Below are 26,004 nucleotides of genomic sequence, written 5' to 3' on the forward strand. Positions count from 1 at the left end.
GAGACAGTCCAAGGAGTACTGGTTGTAACTCCAGGATGTTGATATGGAGGGCCCGTGCGGGCTCGTTCCACCTGCCTCGGACTCCACATCCATCGCAGACTGCTCCCCAACCCTGCTTGGAGGCGTCTGTCGTCATGACTGCTCCAGGGGCACACCGAGGGTCAAATTGTGGGGGCTCCGCCACTAACGGAGCGCCTTCCAGCACGCCAGAGTGCATCCTGAGAGACCTGAACCACCACTGCAACGGCCTCAACTGGAGGAGGCCGAGGGGGAGGGTCTGTGATGCAGCCGCTAGGAGGCCCAGCAGCCTCTGGCAAAGGGACACCCTGACACGAGCTCTCAGTCAGAAGAGGGAGAGACACGTGTGTATTGAGGCAACTCTCTCTGGCGCCAGCATGGCAAGCATGGCAACGGAATCGAGGTGCAGTCTGAAGAACTGTGCCTGCTGAGTTGGCGTCAGGCGGTTCTTCTCTCGATTGACCCGAAGGCCCAATTCTGAGAGGCGGCCTAAAAACAGGTCCGTGTGAATCCGAACCTGCTCCCTCGAGTGAGAACAAACCAGCCAGTAGTCTAGATAATTGAGGACACGGACCCCCTGGCAATGCAAGGGGGCTAGCACGATGTCCATGCACTTGGAAAAAGTGGAGAAACTTCCTGTGTGCCTGCGCAATGGGGATGTGAAAGTAAGCATCTTTCAGATCCACCGTGATGAACCAGTCGCCGGGCTTCATGGCCTGGGACATGGTGCACAGGTTGAGTATCTTGAAGCGCAGCACCTTGAGGTGGCGGTTCAGGCGCCTCAGATCCAAGATGGGGGCGAAAACCGCCATCTTTCTTGGGCACAAGGAAGTATGGGGAATAAAATCCCTCGTGCTGCCACGGCGGGGGCACTTCGTGGATTGCTCGCTTCTCCAGGAGAGCAGCGATTTCGACGCGAAGCGCCACACACTGCAACGGGTCCCTCACTCGCGTCCACACCACGCCCTGGAAGGGGGGTGGACGTGTCTGAAATTGCAGGGAGTAGCCAACTGATATAATTTGGAGCTCCCAAGAGTCTTGGGTGCAGTGTCGCCATTTGGAGAGTTACTGGGGGGTGTAAAGGTGGGCTAGAGGCTGCTGGAATGCCTCGGGGACGGGGCTTGGGTGGTGGAGGAGGCGGGGTCGTGCCGGGTCCCCTCCTACCACGAGCTGCCGTGGGCCGCGGGGGGCCAAGGCGGCGAGCCTTGGGGGGCGCCTGCCTGCCAGTGAGACGCTGGTGGAGATTGGCAGGTGGGCGGGACTGTGACCTGGGCTGTGGTCCGGCCTGTGGCCTGGGCTGTGGCCTGCGTTGCTGAACCTGAGGCTTGGGTGCAGTGTCGCCATTTGGAGAGTTACTGGGGGGTGTAAAGGTGGGCTAGAGGCTGCTGGAATGCCTCGGGGACGGGGCTTGGGTGGTGGAGGAGGCGGGGTCGTGCCGGGTCCCCTCCTACCACGAGCTGCAGTGGGCCGCGGGGGGCCAAGGCGGCGAGCCTTGGGGGGCGCCTGCCTGCCAGTGAGACGCTGGTGGAGATTGGCAGGTGGGCGGGACTGTGACCTGGGCTGTGGTCCGGCCTGTGGCCTGGGCTGTGGCCTGCGTTGCTGAACCTGAGGTGCCACCGGGTACACTCGGGCCAGCTCCAGGGACTGCTCCCTCTCCTGGAAGGTGCGCGAGAGCATCTCCTCCACAGAGGGACCAAAAGTAAAGCCCGGCAAGATAGGGGTGTCCATGAGGTGAGTCCTGTCCCCCTCAGGGACCTGCCATGCCTGGGACAACCAAAGCTGGTGGCATGCCGCTACAATGGCTGCCAAGTATCGCCCCGTCGTCCTTGCCCCCTGGTGCATCACCGTGACCAGCTGATCCGCCGCCTCCGCTATCTCTGAGATAGGGGGCGGGATGGGTGATGTGCCATGTTGCTCCGAGGACTCCACCAGCTGAGCCAAGTACAAGGCCAGCAGGCTTTCTGTATTTTGGAGGCGAGCCGCTTGGGCTCCAGCCTCATACGCCCTCCGGAGCAGCGTCTCTGTGATGCAACACTGCCTGTTGGGGCAGGCCAGGTCGCGCGGCTCCGCGGACAGCGGAGGTAGGGAGACAAGCGCGGCTATGGTGGAATTTACACAGGGAAAATCCACCAAGCCCACTTCTGCCGCACCCTGGGTCCTGGCATAAGCCTCCCCTCTCCTGGCTAGGGTGGGGGCTGTTGCTGGATGGTCCCAGGTAGCCCTCAGCTCTTCGAGGAGGTCAGGCAGCAGCGGGAGGGCCCGTGTGGGCAACACAACAACTGAAACGCCTCTGCAACAAGTGGAGCGCCTAGCGGGCCTGCCACTGTAAGTGCGTCTCCACCCGGCAACGTTTATATACACGGGGGCGTTGCGACACCAACCACGCGCAACCTTGCTGTTGCCGGACTGAACACTGTGTATACCAAGCACCAGGTGCTGGATACAAGCGCCGCGTAGGCCCTTAGGCTTAACCACACCGTGTGTGCCGGGGTTTCCGGGGACACCGGGTGACGTGGAGTCCGGGGTCCGTGGGGGCCGAGGGTAGTAGACCACCAGCCGTAGCGGGATCTAAAACCGAGGCACTCACGCACGGACCGGGAGGGCTAGCAGTGCTCGTTCTCGGCGAACCGAGAGAGCGAGATCTCCTACAGCTGCAGCCGCGGGCTGAAGTGCGGGCGCAAGCCGGCGGAGGTGCACCTCATGCGGGCGAGATCTCGTACGACACACTGCGGCTCCGGCCGGGCAACCGGGCCGCGGATTTTACTGCCGCTGCTAGCGCTCCTGCTGTGGAGGAAAAAGCCCTGTGGACAAAAAACCAACACAGCAAGCAGTCGGAATATATATATCACTATATAACCACGACTATTATTTTTAAAAAGGCTCTTCTTGTGAACGAAACTGAAACCGAAAGCGCTGCCGGACCTCCGATACGTAAACGGGACAGAATCGGGATTAGCTATCAATAATAACTAAACACACTCAAGACAGAGACGATGTGTAGTGAAAACGGTGGTGAACAACACTATGAAGTGAGCCAGCCAGCCGAAATACGCAGTTTGAATGTTTATTACAAACACAGACACAGAGAGCTTACGTTCCTGAGTCAAGAGGCAAAAGAGGACAAACCTGCGCAGACATCACGTTTTATAGGACAGGAAGTGGGAAGGGACCTGTTCTGAGTGACGAGCGCAGGGGCCAATGGCAGCTTTGATAGAGTGACGTTTCGATCGGGTTCCCGCGGAAGTGCGCAGAAACCCCTCCCCCTTAGGCAGTGCTTCCTTTTTCAGAAAGCCGGGGTTGCATACGCAAACCTATAGTTATATAGGTCAGAATTGTGGAGTGCTTGGGAGATGGCTGTCACGTGCACATTTTGACTAGTCTTGGACATAAAAGCTCCTGTAGGTCTTGCAAAGTTGCAATTGGCCTCTTTGTGGCCTCTCTGATCAGCCTCCTTCTTGCTCGGTCATCCAGTTTGGAGGGACAGCAAGATCTAGGCAGGGTATTGGTGGTGCCATACACCTTCCACTTCTTAATAGTCATCTTGAATGTGCTCCAAGGGATATTTAAGTGCTCATAGTTGAGTCTATGCTTTGAAAAGCACTACCCAGCAGAGTGAACCCACAGGAGCTGCTGGATTTATCCTGAATTCCTGTGAATCACTACAATTTAACAGGTGGAGGCCATTTAATTTGGTGTGTGATTTTGAAGGGGATTGGTTACTCCTGAGTTAATTTAGGAGTTCTATTATAAGTTGGGTGCACACATATCCAACCAAGCTAGTAAAAAAAAAAGCTCTCTTTTTGTCTTCCAGCAATAGCCCCCCGCCACCCCCACCTCAAGGATTTATTTTTCCTATAAGAATCTGCCATCCATAGGAGTTTCTGATTTTCTCTCCTCCGTGCCTAATGGTTTATTTTATTTTATTGTATTAATTGTTTATGGTTTATTTATTTGTTTATTTTTGTTGTCTGTTTATCAATCTGTAAAATGTAAAAGAAATACTGATACTGATAAATACTGATAATTGATGGATATATCTTATGTATTAAATGATGTCATAACAAATATAATGGTTTATCTTATTAAAAAGACTAACATTTCTCAACTAATTAATTTGTTGTTCAGCCCTTTAAATCTTCAGAGGATTCTTAGATGATTAAGTTAATCAGATGCAATATAATTTAGAATTGTTAAAAATGCCAAACAATTCCCTTACATAAAAACACAATGAATAATTCCCTGGTGAAAGCATAGTATTTAATGAACACCTTCTGTGCTGCTTTCTGGTATCAAAGCTCAAATCTGTTCTCCAGAGCTATGCTGAGCAAGACATGCCTCAAAGATGAATAGTCTCGAATCATTCTATTTACTTTTAAATATAGATTTTGTCTTTTTTTAAGAACATTTAAAGTAAATGTAATAAAAGATGGATTGTATTTGCACCTGCATTTATCTTGACTTTGTTTCTGTATGTTTAATTGCCAACTGCTCTGTATGAGCACTTAGAGATATTTTTAAAATACGTATAGTTTTCTTCATTCAGAAGCATATATTCAGCTTAAAGACTTGTGACACCACTGTCACTAAGTTCAGAACCAATCTTTTGGCCAGAGATGAGGCATTGGCACAGCTTATCTAGTTGTGGAAGTGCTGCTGTTATTATGTTTCTAAACATATCTGCTACAGATCAAAATATATAGTCAAACAGAAACGTACACTAAAGAGAGGGTGCATAACAGTTGTATTTCTTTATAAGGCCACTAGAGGGCAAATCTATGTATAGTAGTAGACAACATGTGGTATTTAATAGGCCACATCATCTTCTGGAGCACATTCACAGACTATACTATGGATCTACTGTATCTATTTTATATTTTTTTAATGGGAACAAATGCATTTTATGTATGTATGTATTGAGTCATTTGAAATGTTGTCATTGCTTGCGAGACCCTGAGAAACAAACATTGTAACATTTCTTGTATGACATTGTACCACAGGGGCTACGGGTTGTCCTCCAGTGATCCAGTGATTGTTCTGTTCTGTTCTGACAATAATCTAGTCTCACAGAGAGGGGGCACTGCTCAGGTAGGACACGGATGTGTGCAAAGATTTTTACACATGACAATCTGATGTGAGCACAGCAATAATCTGGTTACAAAAGGGTACTAGGGACCAAGCATGATGAAAGGGGTATAGATGGATACCAACACGGCATTATGAAGCTGCCCTCAATATAAATCAGATTTTCAGCTACTCCCTTCTCACAACCAATAATGCTTTTCCACTTTCAAAGCCAGTTATGAAGGGGCTGGCCAGGTGGAATGTTAAATCCATCAACAGTAATGGTCCTTTAAATGCTCTTGTTAGAATCCAGGCACTAGTAGCCTATTTCCACTCTCAAAGTCAGACATGAAGGGGCCAAACAGGGCTGACTGGTTTCAGCACGAGTTCAGCCTAGCCGACTTTCCATTACAAGTTCTCATGTCACACATAATAAGTCATATTACAACTCATGCAATTTCCTCACAGCACACCTATTCCTTTGTATCCTTTGGTATTATTTTTCTGTCATTTTTTTTTAGGGAAAACTTTATCTGATGCTTCATTTTATGCTAATTAACTGTTTTAACCTAGGTATAAACATATACCAAAGCATTCCTCATTGAGATAATTAGGTGTCAAAACTGTTTGTTTTCTTATGCATTTCTATTACTCAGAATAACCAGGATACAACAGTGTTTGTTTCTAAGACATAAATTAGGCAAATTATACTTTAAATTCAGCAGTATTATGTATTTATCAACGGGGCAGAATAAGCAAAATAAATCTTCATAAAAAAAGTTATTAAGTAAGTAACAATAATACATTCATGAAATCACAACATTTGTTAATTCCAAACAGTTCCCACACACTTAATTATAAACAAAATTGCTTAATTCTCCAAATTCCTTGGTTGCATTTACCTTGGTGCTAGATACAAGTAACCTGTGTGAGCAAATGTCTTCAGATGGCGTTGTACTGTTGGAAAACAATGAGATGAAAACTAGCAAAAAAGTGTGCTTCACTGAGGGTCTATATTTATCAATCACGCATGTGCACTATTTCCTTCTCAATTATGCATATGAATATTCAATAAGAAAGTGTGAGATGTATCTGTGGTATGTGAATAATGGTATTGCAATAGAAATATGTAATTTTCCAGAAACGGTAAACCAAAAATGAACATTTTACCTTATAAGGTGTAAAATACAGTTGAATAGATAATATGATTAATTAATTGGGTCTTAAAGTTTCCCTCCTGTCTCTACTCTCCTTTTTCTGCCTTTGTTATTAGAAAATACAGCAAGACAAGTACAACTTCCCATGGGCTCCTAGACAAATTGGTTTAGTATGGTATCATAAACAATTTCAATTTCATCTCCAGAATTCCCTACTGTGGGATTCCCTAGTCTATTTAGGGAAATTTAAATATTCCATTATTATAATAACCTGCATTGTTAATTACTTTAAAGAAGGTATTAATCTCTTCGTCACATTCTGATTGATGAACCACAGCATGCTTCTTTTGCAAATCTTTTAGAATGTTGTTCTGCACATTTCCCCCTGGATTATTTATACACTGGATTCCTCAATAGAATTAGGAAGAGTATATTAATGTGGTAACTTTGTTTTCGATTATATTAATTGATTGTACAGTTCATCTTCATGTAATGATGACGCTCAGTATTCTACCAATTTCCCTTTGCAATATACTTGTGACTATTTCTGATTTACAAGGATAAATGAAAGATGAAGTTCAGGAAAGTGAATCTTACCACTGTACTCTACTGTACCAACTGTCTGGCATGGAATAATCCTAGCTTCCTCAGCACCCTGTACTCATTTTATTATAGGGACTACATAGACTGCATATTGTAAAAATTGCACTATTCTATTAACCTTCTGGATATTGGAATTTAAAAAGTTCAAAGTTCATGTCATTAATATCAAATATGAACAAAATAAATGTTCAATGACAGTATAATTACATCTAGATTACCTCTCTGTTATATTGTTTTGATTATAATGATGCCCTTTTTTAAAGTAAAAGGTTAATAGAATTGCATCCTTGATAGATTTCTAATGGGTGTTCAGTAAAAATAAATAGATAAAGCTTTGATACACAGAATTGCTAACCCTGAGGTTGAACAATAGTTTTCCTTGGAGGCTGAATTCTAGCATGACTTCTAGCATGAACATAATCTAATAGGACTGTGGGCTAAATTCACACATATACAAAATAAATAATAATCCATAATAATACATAATGGATTAATAATAATAATAATAATAATAATAATAATAATATTAATAATAATAATACATAATGAGATAATGCAAATAGGAGTCTTATCCAGTCAGCATTTGAAAATACATCATTGATGTGGATGTGGCTCCTTAATGGACTAGGAAGAGTGTGTTCTTGGTATGAGATGCATAGTACTTTTGGTTTCTTTCATCTATTCATGTTCTTTTGAAATATATTTTTAAATATCACGAGACATCTATACTGTCAGTGCTGCTCACTTATAGAGGCTCCATGCTAGACAATTTGAATACAGCTTTCAACAGGCTCTTGGAGCACATTTTCTCAGTGAAAAGCTCTTTATTTCTTAACATTATATTCTGATGTAATGAGTAAGGAAAGGTAATCAATGCTAAATTGTATGATTTATATCCAGTATTCTTCACAAGATCAATGTAAACTTAAAGCTGAGAGCAAGTGCCAAAATCTGTGCAATCATGTGCACAAAACTCCAGAAAAAACTCAGCCATAGTACAACTGAAATCAAGAAGACTGAAATCAGATTTCTGTGGTTTTAACAGCAACAGTTCTTTACTGGCATATTATTACAGCTTGAGTCTTCAGTGCCAAAAGAGCAATGTGGCCAAAATGAAATGCTGAAGTGAAAAGATATATAGCTGAAAATAATTAGTAACCTATACAGCATGTTTCTTGGATCAAATGTAGCTATTGGAAGTGATTTAGAAGAACGTCATTGTACAAATTAATGTATACCATATATTTTGTTTACTGATATAAAATGAAATGGGTTTGTTTAAAATAGTTAATTTTGACTAAGTATTGAGAGACCTTAGATATTTTTAATTGGTGTCCTATGCTAACTAGTTAATTCTAGGCCTTATGTGGGGCAGTACATTTTTTTATTCTGTTCTGTAAATCACTACAAAATTTATTGACGGCTAGGTTTTAACTTCCATTGGATTGAAGTAGCTTTAACAGCATTAATTCAATCTAAAATTCCACAATACCAAGATAAAGTGCAAAGAAAAACTTCAATAAAGCAAACGAAAGGCTAATAACAGATTCAAAAAAGATGTGATTATATAAATTACTAAGCACATATTATTAATAAGACAAAGTATGTGAACCCTTTTGGAATTACCTGGATTTCTGCATAAATTGGTAATAAAACTTGATCTATGTCACAACAATAGAATAAAACTAAACTAATAACACACAAATCATTGTAATTTTCTTGTCTATATTGAATACATCATTAAAACATTCACAGTGCAGGGTGGAATAAGTATGTGAACCCCTAGGCTAATGACTTCAGCTAACCTGGACTCCAATCAATGTGACGAGATTGGAGGTGTTGGTTAGAGCTACCCTGCCCTATAAAAAACATAGAAAAAATGAGTTTGCTATTCTCAAGAAGCATTGCCTGATGTGAACCATGCCTCGAACAAAAGAGATCTCAGAAGCCTTAAGATTAAGAATTGTTGACTTGCATAAAGCTGGAAAGGGTTACAAAAATATCTCTAAAAGCCTTGATTATCATCAGCCCATGTTAAGACAAATTGTCTATAAATGGAGAAAGTTCAGCACTGTTGCAACTCTCCCTAGGACTGGCTGTCCTGCAAAGATGACTGCAAGAGAACAGAAGAAAATTTCAACAGAAGAAAATACGGCTTCTGGAGTGGCCCAGTCAGAGTCCTCAACCTCAACCCGATTGAGATGCTGTGGCATGACCTCAAGAGAGCGATTCACACCAAACATCCCAAGAATATTGCTGGACTGAAAGTTTTGTAACGAGGAATGTTCCAAAATTCCTCCTGGCCGTTGTGCAGGTCTGATCTGCAACTACAGGAAACATTTGGTTGAGGTTATTGCTGCCAAAGGAGGGTCAACCAGTCATTAAATCCAAGAGTTCACATACTTTTTCCACCCTGCACTGTGAATGTTTACATGGTGACATAAAAACATAATTATTTGTGTGTTGTTAGTTTAAGCAGATTGTTTATTGTTGTGACTTAGATGAAGATCAGATCACATTTTATGACCAATTTATGCAGAAATCTAGGTGATTCCAAAGGGTTCACATACTTTTTATTTCCACTGTATAAGGAGAGAGTCTAGAACTGTATTCACATTGTAATATATATATATATTATAAGACCGCAAACATTTGCCTTCATCAGAACATAACTTTTATATCTGACAGGATTTTTTAAATATGTCTTTAATGTTTTCTTTTGTACAGTGGAGCTGCTAGTTAGAGCAATTTAAAAATACATTTTATAACTGTGGGTAATTTAAGTCACCAGTTGTTGTAAGGATAATTAGAGCCTTCTTTGTTTCACATCCTTTCCTGTCAGTTCAAAGTGCTTATGTTTGTTTCTGTTGGTGCTTAAAAAGACTTGCCATTCTAACTACTGTTTCAACAGAAGGTGCTTGAAAAACAGATATCCTTATGTATGCATTCATTTTAAATCAGGTTTAAAGATATTTTGCATACACACTACATTAAATGCAAAAACATATTTTAGAAAGTACAAAGTAGTCAGTCCATATTTATCATATAGCTAAATTCCTGTGTTACAAGAGGTTCTGGGAGGGGTGATTGGTGTTGCCTATTAATTGGTGTTATTTATTATGTTTATTTTATTACGGAGTTTGTGGGGTTTTTTTTCACTTACTTTTATTTTGTCATTACTTTTGTATTTGTTATATTACTTGTTAATTTTCACTTGATTTGCTTTGCTTTTTTTTCACTTAATTGTTTTCACTTAAAGGCGACATTCTCACCAACTGCAGACACCAATTAAGGACACACCCATCTGATTAGGCGGTGTCCCCCACTCCTTTAATTAGCACAACTGTTTTCATTCATCTCCTGACCCCTACTGAAGAGCACCTGCTTTAAAAAGAGTGCAGAAAGCAGGAAGGAGAGATGTGGGACTGAGAAGGAAGGAGGACAGCACTGTGGGGGAGCCAGGCAGGAAGGTGTGCGACAATGGGGAACAAGACTAGAAGACAGCCTTGAGGAACAGAGGAAGCTGCAGATAGGAACAGGGGAATTGTTCATGGCAGAATAAGTACTCTGATGTCTTATGGGAAAACTCTCCTTGGCTGATGATTGCTGTGCACCCTTCCTGGCTCCTGGCTGCCTCTGCGTAACATGTGTGGTATCCTGAGGAGAAAAGGAAAGTTAATTTGAGAATAGATACTGGACTGATTTCCTACTTCCCTGACAGGGCTGGTAGAGACGGTGTGTTCCCCCGGTGGTCAGCTGGGTCTGAGACGGAAAGCAGTGCACCTGTGGAGAGACCCGATGAGGGGGGGGAAAGGATAGCGGAGGGACGTGAATGGGGAAAATAACCACTGTAGTGTGGGTGGTTTAATTTACCCGGCCTTAATGACGCGTCCCCTCTGAATGTCCTTTCCTTGTTCCTCTCCCTGCCTAGGATTGGTGGCACTGCAGAGCCTGGTCCAGGGGCTGACACTGTAGGAGGGGGACCCCGTACTGCCAAGCCTCCTAGGAATCCACCTGCCATGAACTTGAATGGACATTGGTGATGAAGACTATTGTTCCCCCCTTTGTCATCGTCACACCTGTATTATGTCATTCAATCGGTTACTTCTGGAGACCAGTATATTCCGCAAAATGCAATCGGATAATTTGCATTTTGTCCACACAGACAACCGGGTTTCCTTGACATTAGCTTACTCACAGTATCAAGGTTGGAGAATGAAATGACTGCATAGATACAACTGTTCCTGTGACACTAGGCATTGTATGCACCACAAAGCAATGTATTCAGAGGTGTCTAAGGCCTCTGTGATCAGTGGTCTACTGTTTCAGGATCTTGTAACCGATTAATTACAGTGAAAACCATTTGCCTGGCTCCTGTGGGGAGTTTCATGTGTGGCCCGAAATGACACCTGCAAAAGGCTGTAGTGTTTCAGGTCCTATACCTCATCTGTACATCAGTTTACTTCAATACATAAAACCTGTCTCTGTTCAGATGTTTCCAGGGCTACTGGCAGGCTTCACTCAAATAGAACCATCTGGTACAGATGGAGACAGATTCTCGGTACAAATGCAGTAGGGAAAAAAATGACAGCATCCAGGTATGTGTGTTCATAATGTGACTTTCATTTTCTATTCTAAATTTTTTAGGATCATATTTTTGGTCTTCTGATTTACTTATTGTTGAGAAAATATTTGTTTGATTTTCTCTCCAAAGGGATTAAATTGCCCCATTAGAGTGGAGGAAAAACAATGTAAAGCAGAATAACATCTTGCAGTCTAAAAACATTAAGAACATCTGTTCTGTTCTGCACTCACATGTTAGCCAACAAAGTAAATCATTAGAAAAATACTTGGCAATGTACTGTGCATAATCATCAGTAGATCCAATGATTGTCTCAAAGATTATTTATTCATGCTTGTAATCGACAAAGAAAGCCTACAATAAAAACTTAATTTTTTTGAACAGCCAAGGAAAAACTACATTGAGTACTGAGCCAGTTTCACCACCTCATAAGAATATGAGACAGAAATGCTACAGACACTAGCAAGCAGAAAGCATGTTAAATATATACAGTGAGGGAAAAAAGTATTTGATCCCCTGCTGATTTTGTACGTTTGCCTACTGACAAAGAAATGATCAGTCTATAATTTTAATGGTAGGTGTATTTTAACACTGAGAGACAGAATAACAACAAAATCCAGAAAAAACGCATTTCAAAAAAGTTATACATTGATTTGCATGTTAATGAGGGAAATAAGTATTTGATCCCCTATCAATCAGCAAGATTTCTGGCTCCCAGGTGTCTTTTATACAGGTAACGAGCTGAAATTAGGAGCACTCTCTTAAAGGGAGTGCTCCAAATCTCAGCTCGTTACCTGTATAAAAGACACCTGTCCACAGAAGCAATCAATCAATCAGATTCCAAACTCTCCACCATGGCCAAGACCAAAGAGCTGTCCAAGGATGTCAGGGACAAGATTGTAGACCTACACAAGGCTGGAATGGGCTACAAGACCATCGCCAAGCAGCTTGGTGAGAAGGTGACAACATTTGGTGCGATTATTCGCAAATAGAAGAAACACAAAATAACTGTCAGTCTCCCTCGGTCAGCTGGGACCATAGTCACCAAGAAAACAATTGGTAACACACTACGCCATGAAGGACTAAAATCCTGCAGCGCCCGCAAGGTCCCCCTGCTCAAGAAAGCACATGTACAGGCCTGTCTGAAGTTTGCCAATGAACATCTGAATGATTCAGAGGAGAACTGGGTGAAAGTGTTGTGGTCAGATGAGACCAAAATCGAGCTATTTGGCATCAACTGAACTCGCCGTGTTTGGAGGAGGAGGAATGACCCCAAGAACACCATCCCCACCGTCAAACATGGAGGTGAAAACATTATGCTTTGGGGGTGTTTTTCTGCTAAGGGGACAGGACAACTGCACCGCATCAAAGGGACGATGGACGGGGCCATGTACGGTCAAATCTTGGGTGAGAACCTCCTTCCCTCAGCCAGGGCATTGAAAATGGGTCGTGGATGGGTATTCCAGCATAACAAAGACCCAAAACACACAGCCAAGGCAACAAAGGAGTGGCTCAAGAAGAAGCTAATTAAGGTCCTGGAGTGGCCTAGCCAGTCTCCAGACCTTAATCCCATAGAAAATCTGTGGAGGGAGCTGAAGGTTCGAGTTGCCAAACGTCAGCCTCGCAAACTTAATGAGGAAGATGTGTGCAAACCTGGTGGCCAACTACAAGAAACGTCTGACCTCTGTGATTGCCAACAAGGGTTTTGCCACCAAGTACTAAGTCGAAGGGGTCAAATACTTATTTCCCTCATTAACATGCAAATCAATTGATAACTTTTTTGAAATGCGTTTTTCTGGATTTTTTTGTTGTTATTCTGTCTCTCACTGTTAAAATACACCTACCATTAATATTATAGACTGATCATTTCTTTGTCAGTGGGCAAACGTACAAAATCAGCATATAAAAAAAAATCAAATACTTTTTTCCCTCACTGTATATAGCATTAATTTCTCTTTCAGCTGAAGGTCCATCACAATAAAAACATAATAAAAATTATAAAAAGGCATAGTGGTGCAAGGAACTGATTTGGTTCATATTTACACTTCATGCCATGAAGCTTCAAGTAATTTTGCTGGATGAGCACATCAGAATGGTAAACAAAAACTAGGCAAGGAGACCAAAAGAAACACACATAACAACCACATACATTAAATAGCACGGAAATACATTTTTTACAAAATCTTTAACAAGATGCAAGTTTTCTTGAACTGTGTACAATCAGGGTGGATATGTAAATATATATATGTTACCGGAAGCTGCAACTATTTGCATAAAAAAGGGACTTTTTAATACATATTTCTAAAAACAGCACACAAAGAAACTTACACCAGTTAAATTACATCTACCCATACTGAATTATAGCCCAATCATCCTTTATTTCCTCCCAAATAATTGTTATTATATTAGAAAGAATAGAGTATATTCAGGTCCAAGGCCACCTGAACAGGCTAAAAAAATTGTTCCTGAGCGAATAGTACTCCTGTACTACCCTCCTCAAGTGGTAATCATAAAGTGTATTTAATTAATACACTTCATACACTTATAAGGGCATAATTGGAATAAAACTGAGAGGCAAAACCATTCCCCACTCCTGCAATATATTTTTATGACATATTTCTGTGTTTAATTATGCCTGGGAAAATCATATAAATTCTAAGAAGAATACAGCAATTCCAATGGGAAATTAGTAGCTGGCTTTTTGGAAGAACAATGGATATGGGGTATTCTGTATGTCCACTGAGGATGTTTCCGTACATATTAAAAATATCTACCTATTTGTGGGTAAAACCTAACAGTTTCATTTTCTCTCACCCAAATATAATTATACAATCTTCCATGTATGTTCAAGCTCAAGAGCCCCTAGAGGGAACTCATGCTCATAATCTAGAGGGAAAAAAACAAATACTGTATTATTTATTAGCTGGAGAACAGGAAATGTTCAAACAAACATTAAATGTGTTCTGGGTTTTGAGTTTTACTTTGATTAAATTATCTTCCATTTCTTTAAGAACTTCATTCAGTTCTTGGAATTTATTATAACATACATCAACATATTAGAGATCTGTACATAGGCCTGGAATCTTAAGTTTACCTTAATACCATATGTGTCTAGAGTTAAGATAACTTCTTATTCAAGTAGTTTAAGGGTAGGTAGTCCCCATAAGTTTGCAGTAACCATAGAATACTGTTCTTGTATTGTATTAATGATAAGCAAAATATCCTTTCCCACTTTGTATCCCTCATTCAAAAGTCTGGTACATGATTAAAATTGTCCTCATAAATCTATAATACATATTTGAAGCAAAAGATTGTGAACAGGAAGCCAGAATTTCTATGAATCCTAAGTAAGACTTGGTCACTACAGTACATTTCTTTTTCAATTTCCTTTTCTCAGCACCAATCAACTGCATTTCAGATTACTCTTATTGTATACAAAAAAAAAGTAGAATCAATAAAAATGTAATTTTATTTCAGAATAGAAAATCCTTGCTTTTTGGCACAGAAAAAGCAATGACTCATTCACAGTGTTGTCTTTTGTGACCATCAAATACGAAATGTAATAGATGGTTTTGGTTGGTTTTGTCTTCAGGTATTCACAGGAAGGTGTTATATGCCCATTTCTTCTCATCCTTTAAAACTGATAGATCTTAAGTAATAAAAGACCTGATGGCATGTGATACTTTAACAATGAATGGTTTATAGACTACTTTGTTTATTTATGTACTTATTTATTCCTGGGTCTCCAAATTCTGGTCCTGTCTGTGTTTTCTGGATTTTGTTCCTTGCAAGCTTGCAAAAATATAGTTTTGTTCTTTATAAAACTAAGCAGAGGCACCAAAATAATGACACAGATAACCCTGTAGGATAGAGTGCTGGGCATATTAAATGAATAGTTATCAATAAATGCGTTTCATTTTTAAAAAGCTGATTCAGGGTATAACTTTCTGGTCTATAACCAGAACTTGGAAAGGATGTGCAGTCACTCTGAAGTTGTGTTTCTTTTGAATTTAATTTGCTCTCTTTCAAAAGGCAGGCCCCAGCATCCCTCTCACAGATTTATATGTGTAACACTTTACAGCTGCATTCGCTTTGGCTTCATTTTCTAAATCTGCTCTTTGCATAACACTGGAATCGGCCTAGGTCCAGATCCCAGGCATGCTATTAATTTACTCTGATGCATCTGGTGCTTCACACAGGCCCTGTCAATGCAACGTGGCAAACTTGTAAATCAGCTTGGCAGCCAAAATAACAGGAAAAAAGCCTGTCTGCTCACAAACATTACTGTACAACCCCACGTGCACTACCAAGTTAGATCAAGGAGGGGTTCTAAAAAGGAAAAGTATGAGTTTACTTGTCTTTCAGTTGCTTTGCAATTAGACCTTGGCTTCTGAGTTACATCCAAGCTGGATAAAGAATGCTTGCCGGGCTTGTGACCACACTACAAACCAAAATAATAAGTCAATGTGACAGTAACAAGAGGACCAGAAGTTGCAGCCAAGTGCTTCTGCTTTTTTTTCTCTTGTTTTACTTCTTCCTTACAATTCTCTTGCTTATGAACTGAAACATAATAGCAAATGAGTATCCCCTTGTATTTCCAGGGGGAATAGAGCTTGGAAGAGGGAAAGAGCTCAGAGGGAAAAGCTATGAAATTGCCTTTTTATTTATTTATTATTATTATTATTATTATTATTATTATTATTATTATTATTATTATTATTATTTATTTATTGCTATATATCTCCCATCTCCAAGTCAGTTATGCTGGAACTGTGGTCAATTAATAAGATTGACAAGAACTTGACTCTAACCCATTTCATAATGCATTTGAGTAGGCAATTTGATGTTTTCAGCACTTTTTTCAGTGGCACACTCGCAAGTTTGTGACCTGGCATTAATAGATTAATAATAAGCACAGGCCTTCACCATACAAAAACAAACCAATGCTGGCTTGGACACAATGTCCTGAGATTTGTGGTTCAAACCAATCTTTATATTTCAGATGTCCTCTGATTATGGGCTATACCAAATAAAACTCAAAATCAATGCACTCCCACAAATGCAAAATGGAGAGCAGTGAGAGGGGGTAAAGCAAAGCATCATGTTGACCAATCAACAGCCACTACTGAATATTTTAGAGGAGGCAGAAAGTAAAGAAAAACATGTAAAAGCATGGTAACAATTGTAACGTGTTTGGTATGGTAACTGGGTTTAGGATTTATACACAGCTTAATTACTCTTTGGACTATTTCCATTGTAAATCCAATGATAATAATAACAATAACAACAAGAATAATAATAACACTTAACTATTGTACAGTACTGTGCAAACATTTTAGGCAGGTGTGAAAAAATACTGTAAAGTAGGAATGCTTTCAAAAATAGACATGTTAATAGATTATATTTATCAATTAAATGCAAAGTGAGTGAACAGAAGAAAAATCTAAATCAAATCCATATTTGGTGTGACCACCCTTTGCCTTCAAAACAGCACAAAGTCAGGTGTATGATTAAACAATTATACCAAACAGATGCTAATGATCATCAATTCCAGATGTAGGTTGAAACACAATCATTAACTGAAACAGAAACTGCTGTATAGGAGGAATAAAACTGGGTGAGGAACAATCAAGTTCAGCTAACAAGGTGAGGTTGCTGAAGACAGTTTACTGTCAAAAGTCATACACCATGGCAAGACTGAGCACAGCAACAAGACAAGGTAGTTCTACTGCATCAGCAAGGTCTCTCCCAGGCAGACAATCTGGACTGATGAGTCAAAATTTGAAATATTTGGCTGTAGCAGAAGGCAGTTTGTTCGCCGTAGGGCTGGTGAGTGGTACATGAATGAGTGTCTGCAGGCAACAGTGAAGCATGGTGGAGGTTCCTTGCAAGTTTGGGGCAGCTTTTCTGCAAATGGAGTTGGGGATTTGGTCAGAATTAATAGTCTCCTCAATGCTAAGAAGTACAGGCAGATACTTATCCATCATTCAATACCATCAGAGAGGCATCTGATTAGCCCCACATTTATTCTGCAGCATGACAACAACCCCAAACATACAGTGACAGTCATTAAGAACTATCTTCAGTGTAAAGAAGAACAATTAGTCCTGAAAGTGATGGTATGGCCCCCACAGAGCCCTGATCTCAACATCATTGAGTCTGTCTGGGATTACATGAAGAGAGAGAAGCAACTGAGGCTGCCTAAATCCACAGAAGAACTGTGGTTAGTCCTCCAAGATGTTTGGGCCAACCTACCTTCATGGACCGGAAGACGGTGAGCCGATTCAACATACCGCTCACACCATGTGATTCTTCTCTCCAAGTTCGTGCTATCAATAATCAGCCTATCGGTTCTGGTCACATCACTCACAAGACGATCCCCATAACATTGCGCATCAGACTTTTACACACCAAACAAATACAGTTTTTAGTAATCGACTCACCTGGAGTGGACATAATCCTGGGACTCCCGTGGCTCTCACACCATGATCCAGTCATCTCATGGACTGCGGGTGATATTCTTTCATGGGGGAGTTTGTGTTTTTCACATTGTATAACTATGCCTTGCCATGCCACCCACGCTGAAAGTCCACTGCTCTCCAGTCCGCCAGAAATTCCAGGATCTGGCAGCCGTGTTCAATCAGTAGAAAGCAATGAAGTTACCCTCTCATCGATCATGGGATTGTGCCATTAATATTTTACCAGGCTCATCCCCTCCTAAAGGTCATATCTATCCTCTTTCCATTCCCGAAACAAAAGCCATGGAGGATTATATTACAGAAGCCTTGGAACTGGGCATTATTCGACCATCCACATCTCCAGCTTCAGCAAGCTTCTTCTTCGTGGTCAAAAAAGATGGGGGACTCCGACCCTGCATTGATTACCGAGGACTCAATGCAGTCATTGTAAAGTATCCATATCCTCTGCCCCTAGTTCCTGCGGCTCTCGAACAAATTAGAGGAGCGCGTTTCTACACCAAACTGGATTTGAGCAGCGCTTACAATTTAATAAGGATCCATGAGGGAGACTAATGGAAGACTGCATTCATCATTCAGAACGGACATTATGAATATCTGGTTATGCCCTTTGGTCTCGCAAATGCTCCTTCAGTATTCCATGTGTTCGTCAATGAAGTTCTCAGACAGTTCTTAAATCGTTTTGTAATTGTGTACATTGACAACATCATCATACACTCACCTAAAGGATTATTAGGAACACCTGTTCAATTTCTCATTAATGCAATTATCTAACCAACCAATCACATGGCAGTTGCTTCAATGCATTTAGGGGTGTGGTCCTGGTCAAGACAATCTCCTGAACTCCAAACTGAATGTCTGAATGGGAAAGAAAGGTGATTTAAGCCATTTTGAGCGTGGCATGGTTGTTGGTGCCAGACGGGCCGGTCTGAGTATTTCACAATCTGCTCAGTTACTGGGATTTTCACGCACAACCATTTCTAGGGTTTACAAAGAATGGTGTGAAAAGGGAAAAACATCCAGTATGCGGCAGTCCTGTGGGCGAAAATGCCTTGTTGATGCTAGAGGTCAGAGGAGAATGGGCCGACTGATTCAAGCTGATAGAAGAGCAACTTTGACTGAAATAACCACTCGTTACAACCGAGGTATGCAGCAAAGCATTTGTGAAGCCACAACACGTACAACCTTGAGGCGGATGGGCTACAACAGCAGAAGACCCCACCGGGTACCACTCATCTCCACTACAAATAGGAAAAAGAGGCTACAATTTGCACAAGCTCACCAAAACTGGACAGTTGAAGACTGGAAAAATGTTGCCTGGTCTGATGAGTCTCGATTTCTGTTGAGACATTCAGATGGTAGAGTCAGAATTTGGCATAAACAGATTGAGAACATGGATCCATCATGCCTTGTTACCACTGTGCAGGCTGGTGGTGGTGGTGTAATGGTGTGGGGGATGTTTTCTTGGCACACTTTAGGCCCCTTAGTGCCAATTGGGCATCGTTTAAATGCCACGGCCTACCTGAGCATTGTTTCTGACCATGTCCATCCCTTTATGACCACCATGTACCCATCCTTTGATGGCTACTTCCAGCAGGATAATGCACCATGTCACAAAGGTCAAATCATTTCAAATTGGTTTCTTGAACATGACAATGAGTTCACTGTACTAAACTGGCCCCCACAGTCACCAGATCTCAACCCAATAGAGCATCTTTGGGATGTGGTGGAACGGGAGCTTCGTGCCCTGGATGTGCATCCCACAAATCTCCATCAACTGCAAGATGCTATCCTATCAATATGGGCCAACATTTCTAAAGAATGCTTTCAGCACCTTGTTGAATCAATGCCATGTAGAATTAAGGCAGTTCTGAAGGCGAAAGGGGGTCAAACACAGTATTAGTATGGTGTTCCTAATAATCCTTTAGGTGAGTGTATATTCATCTACATTGCCAGATCATATTTCCCATGTTCGCCAGGTTCTTGGTTGCCTTTTACAGAAAACGTATTTGTTAAAGCAGAGAAATGAAAGTTTCATCGCTAGCGCATTGGAAGTCCTTTTTAGTGTTAACTGATCATAAAAATGTTGAATGTATTCGCTCTGCTAAAAGATTAAATCCCCATCAAGTGCGCTGGGCATTATTTTTCACCAGATTCCATTTTTACGCTCACTTATCGCCCGGTCTCTAAGAACTCGAAGGCAGACTCTCTCTCAAGACAGTTCGATTCATATGTTTTTCCTGTCAGCGGTGAAACTATTTTGCCTGCTTCCTGTTTGTTGGCTCCCATTAGATGGGATATAATGGATCTTATACATCAGGCTCAAACAACCGACCACTCACCAACAAACTGCCCTTCCTCTCATGTTTGTGTGCCTTTTTCGATCCGGTCCCAGGTCCTGCACTGGCTCCACACCTCCAAGTCTTCCAGACATCCCGGCGTGTGTCGTACCCTCTTCCTGGTTATGCAAAAGTTCTGGTGGCCTTCCCTGCTTCAGGATGTCCAGCATTTCGTCACTGCTTGTGCCCTATGTGTACAATCCAAACCATCATGCCAACTCCCAGCCAGACTCCTGGAACCTCTCCCTATTCCATACAGACCCTGGTCCCATATTTCAATTGATTACATCACCGATCTGCCCAATTCCAATGGTTACACAACGATCCTCGTAGCAGTAGACCGTTTTTCCAAACCATGTCGGCTTACTTCTCTCAAGAGTCTTCCCACAGCTCATGCTACGGCTGAAGTCCTTTTTTCCCAGGTGTTTCAGTTTTATGGTTTACCTGAGGATATTGTGTCAGACCGGGGCTCTCAATTCACTTCACGGGTCTGGACCACATTCTTCCAATTACTAAACATAAACATCAGTCTTTCCTCAGGTTATTATCCCCAGACCAACGGCCAGACTGAGAGGTCGAACCATGAAATTGGTCGCTTTTTATGCACTTATTGTAGTCATAACCAATCTGACTGGAGCAAATATCTGCCTTGGGCAGAATATGCTCAGAATGCTCAGAATTGGAAGGGCTGACAGCCTAGGACACATTGGAAGGGTATCAACCTCCATTGTTTCCAGGAACCGGGGAGCCGTCCGAGGTCCCAGCTGTGGATGAATGTTTCTGTAAAAGCAAAGATGTTTGGCAGGCTGCCCACGTTCGGCTTCAGCGAGCTGTCCTCAAAAAGCAAAGTCCTCAATTCATTGGTCTTTACAAAATCATCTGGCAGATCAATCCTGTTACTTATAAGATTCAATTTCCTCATCATTTTTGTATTTCTCCAACTTTCCATGTCTCCCTGCCCTGCTATATATATATATACAGACACACACACACACACACACACACACACACACACACACACACACATATGCCTATAGCCTAATTTAAATATTATTAATAATTAATTTAGTTTTCCATCTCCTTTCCTGAGTTTAGTTAAGTCTGATTGGTTACATGCCTTTTGGAGGAAGGACATAAATGATGCATCTGATTGTGTAATTTACTTCTTGAAGGCTGGACTAAGCACAGTGACAGTGCAAGGAGCCTAATTAGACAATGTGAAATGTACTAAATGAAAATCACTTGTCATTAATATGTTACTTCTTTATTTTTAGAATTTTTCTCCATGAATTTCCATGTATAGCACCAATACCCTGGTCAGTAGGAAATCAACCTTCCCAGATCAAACCTCTGTGTCTGTCCCTCCCCAAAGGCATTGCAGGCTGGCAGGTGGCACAGATACTGGGCTGCACGCACAAAAGAGAAAATACGACCACAAGAAAATACGACATAGATACAGAATACATTATAACAAATTTTCCCCAAGCCGCATGGGCCCCTTTGCTTTCTGAAATTTTAGAACCATGTCAAGAAACTACCAACAAAAAAAGACCATTTGCTGTGATTTTTGTGTTAATATGGGGGGCTGAAAAATGAATCTCACTTTTGTATCCATTTTGATCACTAGGAAAAAACAATACCACCTACAGGAACTTTACAATTTAAGCTCTAACTTTGGAATGCTTTGGACTATCATCTAGATTCTGGATTCAGCTATTTCAGCCACACCCATTGCTCACAGGTGTATACAGTCAAGCACACAGCCATGGAATCTCTATAGATAATGCCCTAGGAAACCATAAAAAGTATATCAGAGATGTTTATAAATAAAGGCTAGTTCAGTTCAGTCCTCACCCTCCCCACATGCATGCAAATAAAATGCAACGAATGCATAACGAACTGTAAACATTCAACTATTAGAGATTTGTTTAGGAAAACATTCTGGAAAAGCAATTTAAAAATGGGAGCAGAAATCACAAAAGCATCACATAAACACCATTTCAATGGTAATGGTAGCAATGGTAGCAAGAGCTCGGGCGATCGGGCAAACTAGAAAAGAGAGGTAATCCAATAGCCAATGTCAAAGAAGGAAAAGTGAGGGTAAAAACTAGAAGTTAAACTAGAGTCACTCTGAGATTCCATGTGATTTTGCCACACCCTTGAGGTCCAGATCTCCTCCTTTGTGAAGCCCTCTGGCTGAGCCTCCAGCAGCACAGCCTTGGGATGGAGGAGGGAGGCCAGCAACTAGGCCTGGCCCTGAAGAAGAGGAGCATGGGCAAGAAGCTGCTGTTTGCCAGTACAGTGAGGACCAGGCCAAACAGGGTGCCCGCCATCTGGAAGGCCGCTCTACAAGACCAAATAAATCTTGTGTGCTGGCGGTGCCACTGTGTCACCTGAGACGGGCTCAGCTGGATGGAAGAAGGGTGCTGATCACTGAGGCTAACACCAGCATCAGCAAGGAAATGGCATACAACCTCGCCCAGTGAGGTATTGGGAAATCATTGTTTGGTTAGAATTGAGAAGTAGTTTGGATACATGACAATCTACAGCTCTATGGCCGTTGGCATGGAAAATACTATTCCTACCTCATTCAAACTTTGGTAAAATTGTCCAAATGTGGATTTTTTTTTTATTAATTCACTATTAAGCAACCAGTTAAGAGAGATAAGACAATTAATCAGCTTCAGACCCAACCCATACTCAGAAAATGTATTATGAACTGTGAATAGAATTTTATTATCATACCATATAATTCTACACCCAATGCATTGAAGCCAGTAGAGAAACCTTAATGATAACGTATACTGGGGATCCTAACCATAGTCCGGAACAAAATTAACATAAATTAACTTCATTTCACTGCATCATGTTGCCACGTACACCTGTCTTCCACATTAATACATACTCGGGTGGATTTTCATTTTTGCATTTTAAATTTGTGATTTTTGCCTTTATCTTCCAAATCTTCATTTCATCCAGGTATAGTAATGCATTAGGCCAGTATCTAAATAATATTAAAGGTCCAAACTTTTATACAACACCACAACGCTGAGAGGACAAACCTGATACTATAGATGGATTAAATCAGTAAGTTACATACCAGACTGCCCACTTAATGGCATCGGTATGGGTACATTCTGTGGCTCCATCTTCTCCTGGACTTGTACTTGTGTGGAATTGTCAGGGGAGCCACAGTCAACATTTCTATGTCTTCAGGAAAATTAAAATCAACCTCCATGGGTTCGTCCTCTATCACTTGATCATTCTCCATTTGTTCTTCTATAGCCATCTGGGCCTGTTTTTTACTTCTTGGGTTAAAAAAAACTTTACACATGTTGTCTCTCTCTGTAGATTCTCTGTATGGACTGGTTGCCCATGAGAAGAAATTTAAAGCTTCTAAAATTGTTGCCATGGATTCCACATGTGTGACAATGCAGGATTTAGACCATTCCAATCTGTATGACATATTAAAACTAAACTGATTTTAACTGGTTGGGCTTTTTTTTTTTCATTTTCAATGTTCAATGTTAAATTTGTCTTCCAAATATGTAGTTGCAGCTATGGCAATGTCCCAAGTCATGCTCAATCGTATCCTCCATTACAGGGCAGAGAGGAGAGATTAATATCTATAACCCATTGTATTACAACAACAGGGTACTGGCCTCATTTTAGAACTGAACAGCATCCTCCTGACAAAATGTCAAACTGGGTCCAGAAAAACAACTCTAACCTTAATGAAAGTCCAAGTTTAATGGGGACTCTAACCCTAACCCAGAACAAAATGTAACCCTAAATGTGTCAATACAATTCATTGTAGTGCATAATGTAGCTAAATTACTTATCATAATACTAAATGTAAACATTAGACCATTCCTACCTTGATCAGTTACCTATTAATTAAACTATCAGAATGTATTTCTGATTTTGGATATTCATTCACTACTATTAATATTAATAATTGTATAATATTTCTTAGCAGACTTATGACTTATGACAATTGTTATAAGATATCATATTATTTTTATATACAATTACCCATTTATACAGCTGAGTTTTTACTGGAGCAATCTGGGTAAAGCACCTTGCTCAATAGTGCAGTACCATTGTCCCCCACTGGGAATGAGTACAGCGCCTAACCACTACTCCACACTGTAACCAACACTTAATTCAGGAAAGCAATAATCAGCCTTACACTGGAATAACATGCAGAATCTTTATTTTGATCTCTACTACTGCTTTGCATAGACAGCAGAGAATTTTCATTATAAACCACTGTATTACAACAATGGTTACCTACCCCAATTTTGCCAAATCCTGGGGGTGGGAAGGAAAGGAAGTTCTCTTGCCCTATTTTAAATCTATATGTGGGTTTATGTGCAATTGCTTGTAAATGTGTGTAAATAATTGAATACTGTCATTGTCTTAATGGCTTTGTTTTATCGTAGTCTTTGTCCATAATATATATATTTTTTTACTAAATTATGAACATCTGTAATTAAATTAACTGGTGTTCCTTATGCTCTCATATACTTATGTATTGTTGGCACTTCAACTGTTTTAAGTCACCAGCCTAAACAAATATTTTAAAATAAACATATTTGCGATCATTATTTTTGTATCATTGAAGTTTGATGTCAACACTGATTGCGGTTACTATGGAAACTTAACCAGAGGTAGAGAATACACCACCGGACACATTAGGTAGCCTATATGTTTCTGGTCCTCTCCTGCCTAGACTACTGCAATTCCCTCCTGTCCGGCCTGCCTGCAACTACTACCCGCCCACTCCAGCTCATCCAGAATTCTGCAGCTCGTCTGGTATTCTCTCTGCCACGATTCGTACAAGCTACTCCACTGCTCAACTCGCTCCACTGGCTCCTGATACTGACACGCATTCAGTTTAACACATTGACCCTCACCTACCGCTGTCTCGACCACACTGCACCAAGCTACCTTCAGACCCTTGTCTCTCCATACATCCCCTCCAGACCACTGTGGTCTTCCGGTGCCAGAAGACTAACTCTACCTCCTCTACACTCTCCTTCCTCCAGAGCCCGCTCCTTCTCATCCCTGGCCCCTAAATGGTGGAACGACCTGCCCACTGAAGTCAAAACAGCAGAGTCCTTGACCTCCTTCCGGCGCTTACTCATGACGCATCTTTTCCAACAGTACTTGTAATATTAGTCCTTTATCCCTGCTAGATAGCACTTCTCAGTTTTATTATGCTTCCTGTGTTTTCGATTTTGTTTTCCTCCTTGCTCCCTTTCCCGCAGCCCTTGACTGTGACCCTACATCTTGACAGCACTTAGCTTTTACCGTCCAGGATGTAGGACCTCACTTACTGTACTTGCTTGTTTAAATTGTAAATTGGTATTTGTAAAATGTATTTTGAATTGCTATGTTTAGTTTAATTGAATTTGTAATGATTGATGCCTCTATTCAACTGTATTTTTGCACTTTGTTTTACACTTATGTTGTAAGTCGCCCTGGATAAGGGTGTCTGCCAAGAAATAAAAATAATAATAATAATAATAATAATAATAATAATAATAATAACTACATTTTGTAATACAAAAACGTAGAGTGGTGTGATTGTTCAGCTATTCCAAATCCCCAATGTATATTAAGTCAGTCTGCTTCCAAAGTAAATGAAAAGGTATCATGGCACGAAATTAATGTGCACATATGAAATGTGAAATAAAATTGTTATTCTGCCTGTGAATATAATTAAAATATAAAAACAAATTATTAAATGTTTATTAATTTAT

The 26,004-nt window shown here is 41.1% G+C and overlaps 1 long non-coding RNA gene across 1 annotated transcript; it reads right to left on the reverse strand.

The window, feature by feature from the left end:
- Positions 1–7,459: 7,459 nt before the first annotated feature.
- Positions 7,460–25,288, reverse strand: LOC136760538 (uncharacterized). Its single transcript, XR_010820211.1, has 3 exons — positions 25,160–25,288; positions 10,713–10,863; positions 7,460–10,496 (listed from the first exon to the last, which is right to left on the reverse strand). It is a non-coding gene; the product is annotated as an uncharacterized LOC136760538 (long non-coding RNA).
- Between the last annotated feature and the right edge of the window lie 716 nt (positions 25,289–26,004).

The sequence above is a fragment of the Amia ocellicauda genome, chromosome 10 (genome assembly GCF_036373705.1).
Source record: "Amia ocellicauda isolate fAmiCal2 chromosome 10, fAmiCal2.hap1, whole genome shotgun sequence".
NCBI classification, from domain to species: domain Eukaryota; kingdom Metazoa; phylum Chordata; class Actinopteri; order Amiiformes; family Amiidae; genus Amia; species Amia ocellicauda.